Here is a 17,427-nt window from a genome sequence, read left to right on the forward strand (position 1 = left end):
TATTTTGAAATAATGGATTGTAGAGTTGCTATTACCACTGATATGGGTCGTAGTCCTAATGGTTTTGATTATTTAACTGTTACTGCGCATTGGACTGATTATAATTGGAATTTACAAAAAAGAATTATTGGTTATAAAATTTGTCAAAAGAAAAAAACTGGAATGTATATTGCTACTACTGTGTTGGAAATTTTAGATTTTTTCGGTCTTTGTGATAAAGTCATTAGTATTACTTTAGATAATGCTTCTGCTAATTTAAATGCTATTAATATGCTAGAACCTAGACTTTGTCCTATTAGTAAATATGTTTTTCATGTTAGATGTGTTGCGCATATATTAAATTTGGTTGTTAGTGACGGTGTGAAATTATTTGAAAATAGTTGTGATAAAGTTGATAATGCTTGTTTTTATATTTTTCATATGAATAGTAGTAGTAGAATTAATCAATTTAAAGAGCTTTGTAATGCATGTAAACTTCCGTTTAGAAAAGTTCCAAAGCATGTAAAAACGAGATGGAATTCCTTTTATGAAATGTTTGAAGTTGCTTATACATATAAAGAGCCTATTACTATGCAATTTAATAGTCATAATGCTTATCCTGAATTTAAACTTAATGATAGTGATTGGGATGAAGTTAATTAACTTAGAATATTTTTGAAATCGTTTTATGATGCTACTAAAAAAAAATCTGGAATGTATTATCCTACTATTTCTGAAATTTTAATACATATATGTGAGATTTCATATATCTTTTTTGAATATAAAACAAATGAATTATTTACCAGTGCTATTGAAGTTATGATTACAAATTTAAGAAATATTTTTTTCCTATCCCTCAAATTTACTTAACTGCAATTCTTTTCAACCCCGAAGATAAAGAATATGGTGCAAAAGCTTTAGTTGAATGCATTTATCAAAGTTTAGATATTAAACTAGAAGCAAAACCTGATTTGGTAACATGTCAAAATAGTATAAAATTACTTGCTAAAGAAATGTATGATAAATATTGTTCCTTAGATAATGTTGAAAATCCTCAAATGTCTATGCCTCAAGTAGGTGCCCATGGTAGAGTGAAACATAAACTTGGTCTTGACTCTTCTAATAAATGTGAATTTGTTAAATATCTTGAGCAGGGTTCAGATAATATTACAAACGATGAAGGTATACCACAACTATTGAACTGGTGGAGGGCTCGTGGAACTCAATTTTCCAAAACTTAGTAGGATGGTGAAGGACGTGCTTGCAATTCAGGGATCATCAGTAGCTTCGGAGGCAGCTTTCAGCGCGGCAAGATTTCAAAATAGAGACCACATATATTCGTTAGCAGAAGACAGTTTGGAGATATCGGTGTTGTTTAGAGATTGGATAAATGCTGAGCGGAGAAATCAAGGACTTCCAAAGTTAGATAGTCAATTTGAACTTTTCATAGATTCAGCCATTGGATGTGGTAGTGACCATGGCATGGAACTTCAAGATCGTCAACGAGCTTTACCAAGACCAGTAGTTGATTACGGTCAATCTATAGCTGAGTTAGAGAAAGGATTTACGGGACTATACAACTATTAGTATTACATTCGAGGCTTAGTTGAAACAGAACCCTTTCTAGAAGGTGGTTGCGTAAACTATGCACTCTACTAATAGTTGTAAATTGTAATTTGTAATACAAATTTAAATAAATTGGAATATTGGATTGATATTTTTAAATTTGTGACTTTGTGTCATTGTTTTATCCTTATTTTTATTTAATTTTTTAAATTACAAACTTAAGTTATTTAAATTACAAATTATAAATATAACTTATAAGTTATAACATATTAATAAGTAATAACTTATAAACTTCAAAAGATTCAAATCTTGAAAACTTAAGCTCAAAAATATTATTTTTTTAAACTTTATTAAACTTAACTTGCATACTTCAAAAGATTCAAATATTTAAAACTAAGCTCAAAAACATTTTTTTTTAAAAAAACTTTATTAAACTTAACTTGCAAACTTAATAAGTAAAAATTTTAAAAAAATATCTTTAAAATAAACTTAAGTAAAACTACATTATAAATTTCAAAACTATTAATTTAAACTTAGAAAAATAAAAACACATTAATTTTTTGTAATTCAAAAATTTAAAATAACTAAAAAAATTTTTATCATTTTTTGAAATAGCTAGTTGTGTCATTCCGTTTATCCCATCCCGTTCCATTCCGGTCCGTTCCGGTTCCATCCCGATATATAGTGGGACGGGACGGAACCGTGTATCCATATCGGTAATTCCTGTCCGGTTCATCCCGGTACCGGTCAACCCATACCGTTCTGATCCGGTACCGGTTCATTCCGGTCCGGTGATTCCGTTCCGGTCCGGCGCCCAATCTTAATTGTAGGTATAGTAGGGTCGCGATTAGAGAGATCAGACATGGTCCTGACTGTGATTGGAGAAGCCGGTGGAACTTGACCGTGTGTGGGAGCATGTTGAGTTTGTTCTGGTTGGTTTGGTAAGTCGGAAGAAGACAAGTTAGCCTTTCGGAAGTAGATAGGCATCTTGAAAGTAGGGAAAGTGGAAGCCGACAGTTTGGCCAAGTCTCGCACTTGACGTAATTCTTTCATCAAGTTCTTGAGTTCTTGTTCCATATCAGCCATTTTCTCCTCATTTTTTGATTGTCTGTTACGTTTCGAGAACCTTCGAGGTTCTCAATAGGTATCATTATGTTTGTTGCGGCATTGAACTCGTCTTTGTCATTCATCTTTCCTTTTGATCGAAGGTTGTATTGTGAGTCAGCCAGTTTGCAAGTCGACATAAATCAATGTACTTTTGGGAATAAATGATGAAAAAGAAAAGAAAACAAAGAAAAAGGAAACTATGTTAGTTTGGGATATATTGAAAACATGTAACAAATATGTAAGTGTAACACATATAAACGCCAATTTGGCGACATTTGAAACACGTCCTAATAGAGAACCTCTTTTTGCTTGAGGTAGGCCTATGTTGCAATTAGTTTGATAATGAATGATCCATTTAAAAACATTTTAGATTTTGAGCAAACATAACTTCATTGATCAAGGCAGTCTGGCTGCTACAATAAGGTAGGCAATCAGAGGCCTAAGAAATGAAAGTACAGGGGTGGCCATAAGCCATACAAGAGGGATATGCCATATGGAACTTTAAGGAGCTTATGATAGAGTTCAAAGAAAAAAGACGATCTACGGCTAGGTTGGGGCATCCTCAACCTTATCGTCCATATCATAATATGGCCCTGGTGGTACTCTGTGGTTTTGTCGATCTTCCATTCCAGTGGTTTGAATCTTCCCTTTCATCAAACCCTATGGAACCATATTCCGAGTGAGCGTCTTCTGCCGTCGGGACCGGTTAATTCTCCATATGCATCACTCCTCCGTCTCTAGGGTCATACAAGTTAGGTTCATGCTCTGAATATTCTTTTGAATCCTCTTCCATCTCCTCGGTTAGCTCTCTAGGATTCTCTTCTAGGTCTTCCTCCACTCTTCCTTTGGTTCAACATCAACTGCCTGTATGAGATGGTCGACAAACCCTGAGGTCACCTGATGATAGATAGTTGTGGTGATGCACATAAGGTTCAATAGCACCGTGCCAATTTGATTTGATCTTTGGGTGTCTGTGAACCCCAAGATCCCGTCACAGCTGGGCCTTGCGAGAATTCCTCCCATCATAAACCAAGTATAATATTCAGGGGTTCACCGCGACTCAACCCCAATTCCTAAGTCAAGAATACCATACCATCCTTGTACCAAAACAGTGATCCTTTCGATCGAGATTTTTCCTTCATAATGGACCTCTACTAGTGCCATATTTGACTAGAGAGGAACGCCTTGGGTAATCCCAAACTGTCGGAGGACTCTTAGAGGTGCATAAGGCTGGAAACCTTCCAACCTAATCAACTCAATGAAATAGACATGGTTTGTTCTCAACAAAGCTCGGCCATGGACCTATGGTAGTCACCACTGAATATGGTTCCCTGTGAGGTGGGTCAGGAAAAGGTGCCAACCATCTTCATTATTTGGACATCCCACATGCTCAATCTCATCGCATGGCTTCTGATATTGTTGTGTAAGTCTGCTTGAGTGCCATTTTCTTCTTGTCTTTGATAGAAGTATTCCAACGCCTAAATCTGTAGCAACAACTTACTTCCCTTAAACTGATCATATCCTCTAGAGTAGAGGGATAATGATAGAAATATTTTTGTCAAGATCATGGGTACGATGGTCACTCTAACAGGTCCTCTAAACATGTAAATGACCATAGGCAGTAGGTTGATGTCAACACTGTCTCTTTTCTTTGGGAATATCATAATACCCAAAAAGGCCACCACGAAAACAATAACCTTGTGCCTCTCTCAATCAACCCTGGAGATGAAGAATTCTTGTTGGAACCTATCATAGCTCTCTTGAGAACCAAACCTTTTAAACAGATAATCCAACTTGACCCATCCCTCATCAACGCTTCACAAACATGGGCCTACTCTCAACCCCAAAGACTAGAGAAAACCAATTTCCGACATAGTGCGCGGGGCCAATGGTGCTCTACCAGCCAATGGTAAATCAACCATTTGACTTATCTCCTCTAGTGTTGGTGTGATTTCAAAATCTATGAATTGACAAGTCACTGTTGCTGGTTGACAGAATTCAATTCATTAGGATAATGATGAGCGATTTGTTTGCTTCCCCATTTAGTAGATCAATTAATGACGTCAGGTGTGGCATAATCTCATTTCTATATGCCACTAGGATGTTTCCCAACCAAACTTTCAAAGTTCGGGGGACCTCAGTCATCATCCTGATATTAGGGAGGTTTTGGTTGATTTGCATCTAAAAGAAAGGGGTAAAGGGTATGATGAGTTTATTTGCTCCAAATCCGTTAAGTGTTTTAGTTTGGATAATTCATATCAATTTCACACAAAATGTATGTCGTCAAGTTTTAAAGAAGAAACTCATTGACATTTGGGTGGTTTCCTAAACGCAACGACAATACCTTATATTGTCTTGCCTAAGGCTATGCAACATGACCTACTTCTAGAGTAGGATATTTTCCTAGATGATTGAGAGTGGGACTGAGTAATTGTGAGAAGGCGCACTATCTTATTTGCACCAACTCTTAAACTAAGGAATCCAAAGAGAGTTTCGGAGGAGTGCAGAACACCCCTCGCATGTTCAGTGTGTGTTTGTGTACGGCGAAAGACTTGATAGAAAGTGCAAATGACAGTGTAGGGACAGCAGTAACAGATAGTGTTTCAAAAAATAGATAAGGAACACAAGTTTGGATTTGACTTGCGACCTTTCAATCAAAGCAATATATCATTTCTATAAAGCAAATAATAAGCTGAAAATAAACAAGTCATCACAAATCTTATTCCTAAATTAAGTTTTCTAAGGTTAAAACCTAAGTACGTTCCCCATCAGAGTCGCCAAGCTGTTGCACCCTATTTAGAATTAGCCGAAACAGTTCACAACATAATATGGCTGCCACTCTGATTTTGAAAATTTGTTTTGTTTTAGAGTCGCCACCTAAATTTTAAGGAAAATATTAGGAAAACCATTTTTAAATATGTAAATGTAAACTCTGTTTTAATTTGCGAAACCAGTGAGATTCTGAGTACGGGTTTTGGTTACTCGAGGGGAAGGTATTAAGCATCGCTCAGAACCTATTCGAAGATAGTCCTTAAACTCAATGTACGAAAAAAATTAATTAGGAAAATTTATTTATTTATTTTTGTTTTAAAATCAATTATAAGTGAATTATTTTAAGAAAAAGAGTAAAATACAAGGTACAACATATATATGTCTATTAAATAAAATTAATAGTAGTATGTTTATCATATAGTAAAATAAATAAATGCACTTAAAATGTATGGCAATTTTTTTTTAATATATGTTTGAAAATATAAATGTATGATAATAAATCTATCCTAAAAAATATGTAGATGTTGAATTTATGAAAATCTGTTGTTTTATTAAGACGTGAAAGAAAATAAAATACGATAGTATTCGAGTGTAAATATGTAGTAATATGTGATGTGTAATTTGAATGAAAATACATTAAAAAAAAGGAGTTTCCTAAAAATATAAATAAATAATAATGATACTAAATGTTAAAATATTATATAAAGTTTGTGATCTTAAATATGTTTCTTATGAAGTATAGTATATACATGTAGGGACAACTTGACGATAGATTATTTGTAGCAAAATAATATGTATATTAAAATGTAGAGATTTATAAATAATGAAAATAAATAAACAACATTTGTAAAAATAATAGTTTATGTAGAGAAAATATAGAATATATACATTTATGTGTATGACATATATATGTATGTACATTGTATTTTGTTTTTGAACATGTTGATATATCTAAAATCTTGAAACAATATGTTAAGAAATTAAATATTTTTGGCAATATTTGATTTTAAAAGTGACAATAGCAAGTATATTTTCATAAAAGAGGTGATGTCAAAAGAATATAAAGTAGGCCTAACTACTGTGACTTATCTTACAACTTACATTTTTTTGTTAATAAAATATAAGGGTCTATTTTCTTAAAAAAGATTATTTCTAGAAGGTAATAACTTTAGCCTTATGTATTTCTAAGGGTAATCATTTTAACTTTTAAACTAATTTCAAATTCATTTCGAAGTTTTAAATGATAAGTTTTCCTTAACATAAAGGCCTAAGTGAGTGTTGACAAGTACTACTATTAAATATTTTGGTCCTTCTTGGGAATAATAAACTTAAGTTGTATAAGACTAAAACAGTGTCAACTCTTATAACATTCATTTTGGCCTTTTAAAATAATGTTTCTTCTTCCCTTTGAAAGTAGTATTTTCAAGCACTTTTAGACTCAAGCTACTGCACCTTTTAAACTCATGAAGTGTAATGGTTAGTTCCAAAATCTATATTGTAGGTCCTGAAAAATAAAGATATTTTAAACCAAAAAAAATCTGCATTTTTTACACTTAAAAAAATCTCCTCGGTAGTAGAGCATGTTAAAGCTGCAGTTTTTACACTAAAAATCTGCAATTTTTAAGCTAAAAATCGGCATCTTTTTAACCTCAAAAATCAGCATCTTTTCATTAAGTAGCTGAAAATTTTGTTTTCAACTCTTATGTTATCATTAAAACAAATCTAAAATGTATACATTCCATAAAAGGGGCTTATTCCCAAGTTCACCTTTTCCGAAAAGTTAAGCTTTCATAACCAAAAGATATGTTAAGTAACAAATGAAAACTAAGTTAGAAAGCGTCGTTCTAAGCCAAATGCTCATACTAAACCCAATATCTAAAGGGATGGGAAGGTTCAAGACTATATCTTACTATCTCTCTTAGTTGGTTTGTACAAACCCAACACAAATAAGAAGCAAGCATAAATGCAAGTACAAAATACCAATGTATAAAAACGTTAGTCGAAAGATAAAAACACATATATGTATAAAAAGAACGTGAAACTTTGAAATGAGAAAGAGGCGTTGGACACTATTGACGCAAAAATGGGTTGCTAGACTCGAGCTTATGCGGCTATTTATCGATGCTTCTCTGATTTGGACAGAGATAGAGTCGTATCACAACTCCAAGTGCGCTCCCAAAGTGTACATGTGAAATAAGGAAAAGAAGAGAAGTAAGATTAGCAAGTAATTTTGATCACAAACTAACAACAACAAAAAAACTATAAAAAGGAACATGAATGAAATTATCAGTCTAGTCCGCTTATATGCAGACCTCTCGATAAGAAGTAATATTAAACAAATGTGACTTTGTTTCAGGTATCTGCTAAATGAAATGAGGGATGCTATTTGTTACATATATTATTTTGAAGAGGAGGCACCAATGCATTATCGTTTTCCATGACTAAACCTCATGATCAAACTACAAACTAATAAGAAAAGTCATCTTAAAATAAGTTTTATTTTGTTTTTACAGAGGAGACAATGACTCAAAAAAATTTAACCAAGACTAATAAAAAAAAAAAGGAGAACAAAAATAATAAAGAAACTCTCTACCATCTAGAATCTAGCAAACGGAAGGAAGAAATGTTGTTAAATCCTAAACAAGAGGTGAATTCTTTGAAGATTTTCACTACTATTGCTTATTAAAAAAAAAAAAAATAGGACGCAGCCCCTCTAGATCTTCACACGTGTTTGGTCATGAATACAAATTAACTCTTAAGTCATATTCAACCAATTACCTCATTTTAAACAAAACAAAGCCCCAAACAGAGGGAGAGGCACATCATATTCATGAATTTATTCATATTCCATACTACGTAAAACAACTAAACAACCAATAACCTACATAATTAGAACATGCTCATTTTTTTAATCCAAGAGAAACGTTGTAAAAGCATCATGAGATGATGAACAAAAGCTAATGCCATAAAGAAGAGCTGCTGGTTGTTATACATTCAACATTTTGTTGAATGAAACTAATCTTTCTTTATTATTAACCTCAAAACAGGGAGTAAGAAAAAGAAGTAGGACAGAGAGTTGAGAAAACAAACATTCCTCTTTTGCTTTTAACACACTAAATTCATGGGTCTATTAATTGCTACCATTAAAAAAAAAGAGCTATTCATAACGTAATTTCAATGCAAATTAACAAAATCAAATTGTATTTTAGTAGAAATCAGATTGTATGTGCTGCAGAAAAAAAACAGAAGCAGAACAGGTCATAAGCACAACCATTAAACTAAGGAGTCAATAACTTCCTTGCTAGTTCATAGAAAAAATTCTACTCGGAGCCTCATTCTAAATAATGAATTCTGATAGTTAGAACATTTAAAGCAATAATTCGAACAAGCGACAAACGTTCAAATGACTACATCTAATTCATGAATCAAAATGAAATAAAGGAGGGCAGGTGTTGACTTGATTAACAACTTTAGGAACAAGCAGACCTAAACATTAGCCTTAAGAAAAAAATATAACAACGATGAAGAGGGAAGAATTACCATGCTACAAGGAAAACAAAGTGACCAACGAATTCAAACAGACAGGATTGAACAAACGATTAGGACGATTGAGCTAAACATTTGATTCTTTAAAAATTGAAATATAACAAAATCGAGGGCAGTTACTGACCTTATGTAGAGCAGCAAACTAAAGCTTCAACGTCAAGGATTACTACTTAACTTCCTCGAACTCGAGTTCGAAACCGAAGGAGATGAGATGAAGTAAAACTCATATTTGAACACTAGTGAGATACTTCTTGAAGTAACCTTAGTTCATCATTAGTGTGGGAATTAACCGTAACCGAAAAGGAGATCATGTGAGCTATAACATGAAATTCGGTGTCTGCCCCACACCGAATAGGGGTGTCCTTACTTGCCAAGGCAAGAACCATTCTTCTAGCTTACATAGATCCACTAGCTAATGTCTATCTAAGACAATCATTGTCTATTTAAGACAATCATTGTCTATTTAAGACAATCTTCCTATGGCGATACATGGGTATGGGATAAGGAGATTGCTACTAGAAACCCGACCTTTAGCTACAGGGGAGCTTCCATCTCAATATCCTCTCGGTGCTAAGCATGAATCCCACGAAATTGTCATAATTTTTTAGTTCGCTTATATTACATAGAAGGTACATCAAATAGCTAATCCAAGATAAGTTTCTTTAGAATAGCTCCTAAAACTTGATTCTAAGTTAGTTGAGAAAACCTTTCAACTCTTAAGAATCATTTTGTCAGAATACCCTTTCACATGCATGTATTGAGTATTATGTAAGAATTTATTTTACAACAACAACATATAAGCTTTACTCTCAAATCAACTTAAATCATTTTCATCACTTTCATAAAGAACATGTAGATCTTCATAAACTTTTCTTTCATAGCTAAAAACCCACATTATAGCATCTTAGCTTAGAAAACATGGGGTATACATGGTTTCATGGGGATTCATCTTAAAATCATGAAATTATCTCAATTCATGCTTAAGAATCATAAAACAAGCAATTGAATCAACATAGAAAAGAACCCATAATATAGAAGAAATTCCTAACTTCAATTAGAGATTTATAACTTCAAAATTGGAGAATTTAAAAACTCTATGGAGGAAAGAACTCCATAGATGAAGACTATCATACCTTATAGTTCAAACCCACAAGCAATGGTGAATTCGAGACTTGATCTTGAAACCCTAACTTGACTCCTTCTTCTTCAATTTTGAGAGAAAAATATTTGGGGAGGATGAACTTGTTCTTCTTTTGGGAAATTGAGAGAATGAATTGAATTGGGTGATTTTGGGGGTAAAAATCCTTAAATGGGGCTTTGGGTACAGAGAAAAAATGACATAGTATTGAATTAAAATAATTCGCAAAAGACCCAAAAGCCCTTGACTTAAAAGTTGACGGTACCCCTTTTACGGAAGCCTTCACGGCCCGTCTAACGAGTCGTGGAGTGGCTCTTGCACAGTACCCTCTTCATGGATGACTTCACGGTCCGTGAAGGGATCCACAAACCGTTTAGTCGCTTGTGGTCCTTTACCACTTGCTAGGGGTTAAAACCCCTTCTAAGTGACCCACTTGACGACCTCCTTGACGGCTCGTAAACCTCACAATGGGCCGTACGTCTAGGCCTCCATGGGAGGGACACTTGCGAGGGAAGTTCTAAGAACTTACCATGAGCCCATTAACGAACAGTGGTCCCCTTCACAGCCTGTTTGGGGATCCGTAGAGCGTTCCATGGTCCACTTTTGGGTTGGTGAGTTGACCACTTGACTTTTTTCTAGCCTTTCTCAAATTCGAGGTGTTACAATCTCCTGTGCTACTATCGTCACCTCTTCCTTCATCACCGCCAAGTTTTTCTCTTCCTTCTTCCAACTACCAACATACTCAGTTTTCTCATCTGTCACAATTATTATCTTTTTCATCAACTCCTCTTCCATCTCATTTTCTGCTAAAAAATAAATAACTATCAAAATGGTTAATGTAACTATGCAAAAGTTTCTATAATAATTCAACAATTGTTGCAGCAACTCAAAGAATTGTTTAAGTTGTTGCAACAATTCAAGCAACTGTTGCAGTTGTTGTAGCAACTGTAGTAGCTGTTTGTAATGACCCGAACCATCGTTAATTATGAAAAACAAAAATTCACAAATTACTGGGCCACTGTCCCGCCAGGGCGGGAGAGATGCCGCTAGGGCGACGGAGCCACGGTGGGGTAGGCTGGCACCAGAGTGGGATAGGCGAGACAGAACGTTAGTAACGCGAAATCTTATTTCCTCATTCTTCCTAAAATAACTAACTTAGTCGTAAAACACCCTAGAAATCCTCAGAAAAGATGCTCTATGCTTGGAAAAGAAGGAGAATGAGATTTCTAGCGTCAGGAGATCGATAGATTGCGGATTTCTGGTCAAGATCAACGCCACGAAATTCGGGAACAAGAATCGAAGTCAAAAAATCTGTGCAGCTGCTTGGCGCCCAGGTAGGCTAAGTTTTATGAATTGAGTAGTTATAAATCTGTGCTCACTACGTAATATATTAAAATTAATGGTAGGATTTATGTGTAGGCTTTCGTTCACCGAACAAAAGATGATTAAATCATAGGAAGAAGCCTTAGATGATGAACTAGGGCTAAGTATGGTCGAGTTATTGTTTAAGTGATATACGTCAATGAATACTTCATTGTGATGGTTTTGTTTTCATGATTGAGTGATGTATGTTCGTTCTTGCTTCGTTATAATGCATGTATGTATGCAAATGTTGCGTTATGGATCACACTAATCGTATATGAGAATAATTGAATGAGGTACGCCATGAATCATGACTTGATTGTATGATTTTTAGAATATACTTGTGGTTGTAGTTGTGGCTTATTGAATGGATCGGGTGTTGCGTTCTGACACACTAAGTTGGATCGGTTGCGACGTTCCGGCATAAATATGGGATCGGTTGCCACGTTCCGGCATAAATATTGGATCGGGTACCACGTTCTGATATGCTAACAGTTTGGGTTAGGGTTCCATGAGAGGACCAATGACTTGACATTAATGTGCATTTTGGGTATTGTGAAATTGTGCGTTGTTCGCAAGTGATATTTGATGTTGTTTCCTTGGAATTGTAAGTGATTATGAGCACCTATTTATGGTTTTTCTACTATGTTGATTTAACCCGTTATGTATCTTGTTGTTGAATGAAACTGGAAGGGTCAAGGGCTCAAGAGTGTTAACATCGAGAGACAAAGGCTATATGTATGTTGCAAGGGTGAGATGTGGAGGTAGTGTACGTGATGTAAGTACTTAAGTAGATTTCTCCCTGGTGAAAGAGATTTGTGGTTGGTAGTTAGGAAGCTTGACATAATGTACCATGTAGCAAATGATGAGTAATATGAAGGAGGAAGTAAGGGTTTGTTGTGGGCAGTTAGTCGGAGTGCTTGTAGTCGTATTCGTGGTCCCTTCTATGTGTTAGAGTGGTTAGGCTTGATCCAGAACCTAATAATTATGTTGAATGAGGGGTGGTTAGTAGTAAGGGTATTAGTGTAATTTGAGGTAGTTGAGCGAGGGTAAAGGTGGAGAAGCAAGTGGTTTATTGCATATTCTTGGCACTTGATTTCTTATATTATGTGGTGGGAGTCGGGTTGACCGATGATGCCTACCAGTACGTGTGGTTTGTACTGATACTACTCTTGCTATGCCTTTTTAGGCATAGTCTGGATGCAGGTTGATGATGTCTCATTAGGTGAAGACAAAGAAATTCTCCAGCAGTTTCTATCTTTCCTTCCACATGGTGGATCTGTGTCTTTTAATTATTATGTCTAGTTTGTACTCTTAGTCACTCTTGTACCTGTTTAGACTAGATCCATAGGGTGTTAATTACTTTACAATTCTTAACCGAAATTGTATTAAAAGTTCTTACTTATAAAATTATGTTAGTATATTTATTCACGTTTTATTTAATTTCTGCATGATGTAACTATTGGGATAAGAGGGTTCTCCTACTTATGTGGTAGTATGTAGGTCCTCGCACGACCCGGTGAGTTGGGTCGTGACAAATTGGTATCAGATCCCAGGTTACCGATCTTCCAGAGCAAGAGCAAAATGTGGACTAGACTCATGCGGATTGGTGTGTTGACTCCTGCGGATTGGTGTGTTGACGTCCACATCTAATCTACAAGAGGCTAGGAAGCATTCTAGGAAGTTGTTCCACTTGTTCTCTCCTTTCGTGTGAAGTGTCGCTTGTGGTATAGGTCGAGTCCAATTGGTATCTCCTGATTCCAATTGGTATCTCAACCAAATGAACCAGGCGTCGTGGTCACTAGAGAGGGGCCACAAGCAAGGCAAATTGGAATTGAGAAGGTTCCAATTGGTATCTGGCCCTAGGGAGGGTAGAAATACATGGATGATTAGGAATGGTCATCTATGAAGCGAACTAACTAATAATTGAATTTGTCCATGAATGTAGCTTGGAAACTGTGAATACGTGCTTCGTATTTCTGAATTAACTACGAATGTGAAGTTGAATATGCTTGAATGTGATGATATGATTTCGTGTACTATAAATGTGTGTGTGACTTTTGTTACGTGCAAAATGTTGGCCTAGTTGTATAAGTTATGCAAGATGTAAATGTATCATGAAACTTGTTGTGAAAAGAAGGTCCTGACTAAGTTCGAGGAAAGGGTCTAAATGAGTCATAAGGTGATTCGTAAAACAAATCTTAACGTGTCATGCGTTTGACTAAGGGTCGTGTGAGTGTCTGGGTGTATCCTGGGGATGTGCGGGTTGTGGTGTTGAATTAAGGAGAACGAGTTGGGTGTGTATTGTTGAGATTGACTCGGGTAGATATGGACTATCTAACTAAGGGAATTATCCTAAGATTGCATGGTAAAGCTGGGAACCTTTGGGAAATTTAGAAAAGAGAAAAAACCCAGAAAAATTGTTGTCAGGGGTTTTGTTTCCGTTTGGGCTGCTGGGGCGGGATTTTTCCCGCCAAGGCGAGGCCAACAGTGCGGGATTCCTCCCGCCATAGCGGGACAGGGATAGAAAGAATCTCAGCCCTGTCTCCCCTATTTTTCCTAGTCACAAATTCGGACCCTAATCGTAACCGAACTAACCCCTGCAGTCCAATCAGTGTTCAGCAGGCAAGTATAGATTATAAAACTTAGGTACTGATTAGTCGCTGCGAAAAACAGCGGAAAAACCAACATCCATGTGCTACCGAAAACATAAGAAAAGATGAAAAGATAAACAATCAGGGACTGGGAAGTGTCATCATCAGAGTCTAACTCCCTGGGGGGAACCAGATCTCTCACAGACTCCTTCATAAAGGTGAAATGTTGAAAGTCTCCCTTCTCGACTATGGGAATATCCTGCCTGGGGGTAACGCAGGTGAACATGATCTTCACCGCCTTCCATATTCTGACCATCAGACGGTCCCTCTCCAGACCCTTTCTTCTCTCATGGCACAACTCGCGACAGAGCATCTCGACCTCCAGGGCAGTGCTGGGTGGAATCGGAGTAGTGCCAGTAAAGGAACGCCCCAATCTCCTCCGGACGGCCGCCAAGTCCTCCTCCACCTGCGCGCCTGAGAGTGGGGCATGTGTCCCGGTAGGACGAGTGATGTCACCTCCCTTGTCGTCCGACCTCGCGGCCGCCTGACTGCTGGTGGCCCTGTCCGTCCTCCTTCTCTTACTCCTAGAGGTGGAACCCTACCTAATCAAAAGAGGATTAAAGGGGGGATCCATGGAAAGTACCTCGTCGGTGTCCAGAAGTAGCACTCCTGCCAGCTTGCACAGTGCGGTCACTAGTCCCGGTAGGAAGAAGATCTTCTTGTTACCCCGATAGAACATCTTCCATTCTAATATGACCTATATCGTCACATTTAACTTGATGCCCTGTATAGTTCACGCCACAACCAAGGCTCGAGGAAAGGTCACATCGGCGCGGTTGCCCGATAGGCGGATCCTCCTAGTCACCAAGTATAGCCACATCTTAGCATCCGGTGACCAATCAGCACAAGTAATCCCCTCAGCAGTAGGCCAATAGACCTGATCCCGCAACATAGGCTCGATCAGGGTGTCCCTCAGACAACCCAGATCCATCTCTATCAGTTTGGCCTCGTACTCAGCGTTCGATACCTCTGTCACCTCATTAATGGCGGTGGCATTTAGGGGGATGTCAACCCCCCGGATGCGGATGATGGGGTGAGGGTTGTCCCAACAGACGATGAGCAGGATAGCGTAGAACACCCACACCCAGTCAGCACGTGCGGTAGGGGGAGCCTTGGTCAGTGGAGCCCACCCGAACTCCATCAAGCGAGCATAAAAGGCAGGCTCTTTCTCCTTCAGCCGGAGTAAGAAAAAACCTCTCTAACAACAGAACCTGTTGTTCCGAAAATCGTGATGCCTCTCTCGACTGGCAACATCGGAAAACCGGATGAAGGGTAGACTTTCCTCGTTAGCACCAGCCATTTAGAGAAGAATGCAAGAGTTGAAACATATACGTTAGAACACGATAGAAATAGACAGTCATTGTTGGAAATGGAAGAGAGGAATTTCTGAGTTAAGGGGACCAGGCCACTGGTTCCCGAAATCCCTCCACAGTGGCCCAAATCCCACTAGAGCGGGATGATGGAGGCCGCCATAGCGGGATGAAGGTCGCTAGAGTGGCCTTCATCTAGGACGAACATCAGGTGCGATCATGGCGCCTCTTCGTCCCAAAATTCCCGTTTCCGACAGAATTTCAGCAGACCAGAGTATATTAACTACCCTAGAACCTAAACATGCAATTATTTCAGCAAAATAACCCCTAAATAGTGCCCAAATCCGAGTTTTCTATCAAGAGACCCTTCGACTTCCCCCACCCATTTTTGTACCAATTTGACCATGTGACGTTAGAAACGAAGTGATTGAGAGAGTTTTGGGAATTTTAAGTTAGGGAAGGAGGAAATGGGGAAACCATTCCTCTTTCCCCTTTAAACTATTCCCGATCCCCCGCCACAACAGGTGTATCCTCACCCCAGCGGCCGCGCCCTAGCAGAATGCCTACCACCCTGGTGGGGTCAGGCTGTGTAAATTTGGACGCTTTGCGTCATATCCCTTACCGGACCGTAGTGAATCAGACTTGAAGAAACGTCCCTATCTGGGATTTCGTAATGGACCGACTTGTTTGTTAAAAATACTTCGAGGTAGGGGGCGTAATGATTCGTGAACTAGTCGTTCGGGGACTAACAAGGGGTAAATTGGTATCTATTATAACGACCCAAACCATCGTTAATTATGAAAAACAAAAAATTAGAAATTACTGTCCGGCCAAAGCGGGACGGATGCCGCTAGGGCGGCGGCGCCATGGCGGGGTAGGCTGGTGCCAAAGCGGGATAGGGGAGACAGAACGTTAATAACGTGAAATGTTATTTCCTCCTTCTTCCTAAAATACCTAAATTAGTCGTAAAACACCCTGGAAATCGTTAGAAAGCTGCTCTAAGCTTGGGAAAGAAGGAGAAGGAGATTTCTAGCGTAAGGAGATCGATGGATTGCAGATTTCCGATCAAGATCACCGCCACAAAATCTGGGAACAAGAATCGAAGTCAAAAACTCCATGCAACTGCTTGGCGCCCAGGTATGTTAGGTTATATGAATTGAGTAGTTATAAATTTGTGCTCACTGCGTAATATATGTAAATCAATGGTACGATTTATGTGTAGGCCTTCGTGCACTGAACAAAAGATGATTAAATCATAGGAAGAAGCCTTAGATTATGAACTAGGGCTAAGTATGGTCGAGTTATTATTTAAGTGATATACGTCGATGAATACTTCATTGTGATGGTTGTGATTTCATGATTGGGTGATGTATGTTCGTTCTTGCTTCGTTATAATGCATGTATATATGCAAATGCTGCGTTATGGATCACACTAATCGTATATGAGAATAATTGAATGAGTATGCCATGAATCATGACTTGATTGTATGATTTTTAGAATATACTTGTGATTGTGGTTGTGAATTATTAAATGGATCAGGTGTCGCGTTCCGACATACTAACTTGAATTTGTTGCCATGTTCCGGCATAAATATGGGATCGGTTGCCATTCCGGCATAAATATTGGATCGGGTACCACATTCCGGTATGCTAACAATTTGGGTTTGGGTTCCATGAGAGGACCAATGACTTGACATGAATGTGTATTTTGGGTATTGTGAAATTGTGCGTTGTTCGCAAGTGATATTTGATGTTGTTTCCCCAGAATTGTAAGTGATTATGAGGACCTATTTATGCTTGTTCTACTATGTTGATTTAACCCGTTATGTATCTCGTTGTTGAATGAAACAGGAAGGGCCAAGGGTTTAAGAGTGTTAATGTCGAGAGACAAGGGATGTCCGTATGTTACAAGGGTGAGAAGTGGAGGTAGTGTACGTGATGTAAATACTTATGTAGATTTTGCCCTGGTGCAAGAGATTTGTGGTTGGTAGTT

The sequence above is a fragment of the Solanum tuberosum genome, unplaced genomic scaffold (assembly GCF_000226075.1).
Source record: "Solanum tuberosum cultivar DM 1-3 516 R44 unplaced genomic scaffold, SolTub_3.0 scf00121, whole genome shotgun sequence".
NCBI classification, from domain to species: Eukaryota; Viridiplantae; Streptophyta; class Magnoliopsida; order Solanales; family Solanaceae; genus Solanum; species Solanum tuberosum.